General features: G+C 41.2%; 1 pseudogene; it reads left to right on the top strand.

Moving 5' to 3' along the window:
* Positions 1 to 2,082: 2,082 nt before the first annotated feature.
* Positions 2,083 to 5,132, top strand: LOC148398377 (E3 ubiquitin-protein ligase TRIM35-like; annotated as a pseudogene).
* The last annotated feature ends 412 nt before the right edge of the window (positions 5,133 to 5,544 follow it).

Raw genomic sequence — 5,544 nt, 5'->3', positions numbered from 1 at the left:
TTCGTCTCTATTTGATGACTCAGTACGGCATACACAATAGAACAAAATAGATAGCGCGCGTTCCAAAATTAGTTTGCCGTACATATAATATTAAAAATGTACATGAAATTTACTGAATTTTCATAGTGTCGTGGTGCAAAATCCAAATTATGATTAATGCAATGAATTAATGAATGAACAAACAAATGAACAGAATGACGGATGAATAACTCCAAATTTCAATTTCAAAACAATACTCTCGTTAATGGGTCCCCAACCCCCGGTCCACGGACCGGTACTGGTCCGTGGGTCACTTGGTGCAAGGCCACCAAGCCGCACAGAAAAAAATAAGGTATATATATATATATTTTTTTATTATCGACGATCAATTAATTCAGGTCTAGACGCTCGTCCCGGTCACGTAACATGTTTCTCCAATCGAGCCCGCAAAGCTACGGAGCAGATACTTAATGGTGAGTTTTATTTTTATGCAGTTCTTATTATACGTTTATTATCTATCGATATATTTATATAAAGGCCGGTCCGTGAAAATATTGTCTGACATGTAACCGGTCCGTGGTGGTAAAAAAGTATGGGAACCGCTGGTCTAAATCTCTTTGAAACCAATTGCTACCACAGCCTAAAAATGTGTGACATGTTCTGTACATTATTAGATTACCATTCACTGCCATGCAGTTAGAGCACCTATTAATTTAAATTGACATATACAATCAATAATAGATGTCAAAGTCCTTGAAACCTGGCTGTCATTAGATGGATCGTTGGATGAATATGATACTCTATTCTTCCCAAGAGGGAAATCTAGCAAGATACTGAAACCTCAACCCAGTGTTATCAGTGCAGTATGCAAATGCATGTAGTACATTAGATATGTCCAAAATCCGGCCCCCGGTCATATTTCATACGGCCCACAGCTTTGGTCTTATAATGTATTATTCATGGCCCGCCTGCACTGTCAAACTGAATTAAAAAAAAAAAAAAAAAAAAAAAAAAAAAAACATGAAACTTGAAACTGTAATTCCTCCTATTACCAAAAGGTGGCAGCACCAGCACTCTCCGCTCATTTCTGCCATAGCGACTGCAAAGAAAACGAGGAAAGTTGACATTGAGGGCCGTCGCTTTCAAGAGAAATGGGAATTACAACACTCTTCACTGAAAATCAAGGCAATTGTGTTTGTCTAATTTCTAAAGAGACGGTTGCTTTGTTTAAGGATTTGAACCTAAAGAGACACTAAGAAACTAAACATGCTAACACATACGACAAGCGAAAAGGGAGTGACCGTGATGATAAAGTGAAGCAGCTCCAAGCTGAACTGGCATCACAACAGCGATTCATCACGTGGGGCTGTGAGTCCAAAGTAAATCAAAAATAAAAATTACTTAATATTAAATATTACGAAGTGGCCATGTTAATACAGTTGAAGTTATGAACCTGTAGACGTGACGAAAACTATTACTTTCTGAAAAATATTGTAAATGACAAGAGCAAAATTCACTTGTTTTAAGTTTTAATAATAGCAGACAACTTTGCATTACTTATAACTCCTGTTTAAAATGCTCATGAGGCAAAAATAATTTTAAACTCTTGTAAATTAAATTATTTCTTACAGTTTGTTCAATGTTATCTGACTCTTCAGATATGAACGAAAGGCAGAATTTGTGTTTTTAAAGTTGTTCACATCTGCCTGAGTGGCTTATATTTGGTTATTTTGTCATTTAAAAAATAAAGACAATTGGGACAATGAAATTTGTTTCATAACAGTATGTATTTGCATGAAATTTCTGTAGTTAAAAAATGTCTGAAAAAAGTATTGGCCCCCGGGCCCCTTCACTCTATCAAATCTGGCCCTCCTTGCAAAAGGTTTGGACACCCCTGTAGTATATCATTTCCTTCAGCTGTGTGGGCAAAGAGCAGAAGATCCTGCACCCAAAAAAGTAAATTTAATAACTATCTTGTAAGACAAAAGCAAAACAACTACCAGAAAATATCCAGAGCTTATTTGGGAATCGGGAGGGAGGTTATAAGCTAAGGGGGAATCATAACTTCAAAATCTTCAACATAAGAACAACCTTAAAACGTTTATGGATATCTATAACCGGGGTCAAACTATGGAACAGTCTAAGTGAGGAATTCAAGCAAAGACCAAATATTCACCAGTTTAAAAAAATGTACAAAAATATGTTGTTTAGCGGGTACAAGCGTAACAGATGGAGTGGAGCCAGGGCGACCAAATCCAGCTTGGACCAGGGTTTATTGAGAGAAAAGGGAGACGAAGGGGAACAGACAAACAGGAACAGGCACACTAACATGAGTTCCTGATACAGAGACTAAACTAATTGAAACCGAGAGACAAGAACAGAAAGACAAGAGACGAGACAAGAGACTAGAACGATGAGAACAATCCGACAAAGGAGTGACACACAGACAGGACTTAAATACGCGACAGGTATCAAGAGGCAGGTGACTGTGATTAGTACATAGATTGTGAGTAGACACAGAAGGGGTGGGGCGAGTACACAGAGACGCGACAGAAACCATGACAACATAGACACAAGGAAATGACCGGGAATGAGTCGTGACAACAAGGACTAAAGGATTGTCATTTTGTGTGTGTGTGTGTGTGTGTGTGTGTGTGTGTGTGTGTGTGTGTGTGTGTGCGTGCGAGTTTTATCTTATTTTAACTTTGTTGTACCCTGACCCATCAGTAGAATCCATATCGACATAGCGTGTTTAGCTCCTTGTTTGTTGCATTATTAATCTCTTTGTGTGTGTGTCTGTTGTTGTGAGATGGAAGGAGAGGACTGGACGATTACCGTATTTGCCGGTGTATAGGTCGACTCGGTGTATAAGTCGACCCCCTAAAATTCGACGGAAATTTACGATTTTATGATATATCCTTTGTATAAGTCGAGCTCAATTGTTGCATTATATTAAACTTCAAAATTCAATCAGAAATATGCGAAATTTATTGACGAAATGTGTTCAAATTCCGGGAGGCCGTGCGCACGCGCCAAGTGGCCGAAAATAGCCCCCGCCGAGCGGATCGGCTGTTTATAAGCACTGCGGAGGAGATCGCGGAGCCTCATTCGACTTCCAGCGGGCCGCGCACTCGCGCACGCCGCCCGGTTCAAATTTTCTAAGCACAACGCACAATGAGATGCATGAGAAACGGCCTTGGTTACCATCACATTTGAAGCGATGAATACGAAGTTAAATTTTATGACTCGGTGTATAAGTCGAGGTCGATTTTTTTCGGTCGATTTTGGATCGAAAAAGGTCGACCAATACACCGGCAAATACGGTAATCGTTTTTGAATCCAAATCGCGATTTCAGACAAGACAATCTGGTGATTGTCAAACCTTAATTTTTTAGCCTGACCTATCCAGAATCTGCTGTTAACACATAAACTGTCTCACCAATCAGAAACAGCATGGCACTCGATCACGTGACGCATGCATTTATTAATTATTGATCCTCGATGAGCGTAGTCCATAACCAATTGCTACTTAAGAAAGTATCGATATCGCAATACCACAGAACCAATACGCTCAAAACTACTCAATTCCAATCCAATGCATACTGACATGAATACAAAATGATATTGGGCATGAAAGCAAACTTGGGTTATTATTATTATTATTATAAGAGTGTCTCCAGAAATGGCGTAAGCAGAACAGCGGTTACTCCTGTCCAGTCTGTAGAACAGAGTTTCCATCCATGGATTTGCGTATGAACTTGGCACTGAGGAACGCGTGTGAGGCTTTTTCACTAGCCTCAACCGAGTCGAAAGACATCTCCAGCTCCTGCCAAGAGTGTCTGCAGATAAGGTCGGAGCAGAAAAGCTGTCACTCCTGTCCAGTCTCTAGAAAAGAGTTTTCGTCCATGGAGATAGGCTTGAACTTTGCACAGAGGAATGCGAGTCCAGCTTCTTCACAAGCCTCAATTGAGTCGAAGGACATCTGCAGCTTGCACAAGAAGAAACTCGAGCTCTTCTGTTTGGACCACCAGGAGCCTGTGTGCCTCGTCTGCAGAGATGCAGAAACCCACGATGGGCATAAGATCCGTCCCATTGATGAAGTTGCAAAAGGTAACAAAGAGAAACTCCAGGAAGTCCTGCAGGTTGCAATGGAAAGGCTGAAAGATTATACAGAGGGAAGGGGCAACTGCATTAAACAATCGGCGTACGTCATGGTCCAGAGGGAGTATGTGGAAAGCAAGATTAAGAAGGACTTTGAGGAGCTTCGTCACTTCCTGCAGGTTGAAGAGGAGATCAGGTTGTCTGCTCTGAGGGAGGAAGAGAAGAGCAAAACTCAGATGATGAAGGAGGAAATTGAAGCTCTCAGCGCAGACATGGCCGCTCTCTCAGTTATGATCAGAACCACAGAGGAGCAGCTGGTATCTGACAACCTTTCCTTCATGAATAACTTCCAGACTTTGATGACCAGAATGCAGAAGCTGTCCAAGCCCAAGCAGCTCCCAAGGGGATTCCTCCTGGATGAAGCCAAACACGTGGGCAACCTCAAGTTCACCGCGTGGAAACGAATGAGGGAGATTGTTTCCTACAGTCCCATCATTCTGGACCCCAACACAGCCAGTCGAGGACTTAGTCTGTCTGAAGATCTGACCAGCGTGAGAACTGGTGACGAACAGCAGCGTCCCCAAAATCCAGAGAGGTCTTGTACGAACAGTGTTTTCAGTTCTGCTTTGGCCTTGGGGATGAACATCTGGGATGTTGAGGTGGGAGACAACACTTACTGGGAGCTGGGGGTGATGTTTGGTGGAGCCTTGTTTAGTATCGCATTTCAGAATTGTCTCAGAACCATTAAAACCATGGTATCCGCCTGTGAAACTGAAGAGGATCCGAGTTCACATGGACACTAACGAAAGGTCACTTTCATTCACCGAATCTCTAACAAACACTTTTCTGTATCGAACAATTCTTCCCAATTGGACACACCCATCCAGCGACATGAAAATCGTCCCCTGCTTTTTGACTGAGGATAAATATCCTCTGAATATAATTCCAGTTTCACCTTGTGTTACGATTCAAAATCAGTAATAATTTTTTTTGGACTGTCCGATGTTTGCCCAAGACACGACATTATGAGGCGGGACTGGCAAAATAAGAATCGCCCGCATGAGAATGCTTCTCCGGAGTGTTAACATTGTGCCGGTGCAGAAGGTGGGAAAAATGTTTGAGACCTTGTTAGATAATTAACGAGCACCGCTAATAATTCTTGTTTGTTTGTTTAGACTATTAGAAAGTGTGTGTCGAAAGCAAGCTGAACAATACGGTGTACATTGTCAATGTCGTAACTGTTGGCTCACGAGTTTACCATTTGTCATTTGGTAATTTAAAAGAGGAAGTGTGACTCAATAAAATGCTACATGGTTTTTATTTTTATTTTTTTTTTAATCACAAGGTAGTAAATAGTTATGTGTTTATTTTTGAGGATGAAAAAGCTAGGACTTAATTGCAGCACAGCCTAAGGACAGTATCAAGGACAAGTCAACTTGTCTACCAGCTGATCGGGTAGATCGG

The sequence above is a fragment of the Syngnathus floridae genome, chromosome 5 (assembly GCF_059516105.1).
Source record: "Syngnathus floridae isolate MCC-2025c chromosome 5, RoL_Sflo_1.0, whole genome shotgun sequence".
NCBI classification, from domain to species: Eukaryota; Metazoa; Chordata; class Actinopteri; order Syngnathiformes; family Syngnathidae; genus Syngnathus; species Syngnathus floridae.
The sequence above is the reverse complement of the archived record's forward strand: the minus strand, read 5'-3'. Positions and strand labels throughout refer to the sequence as shown.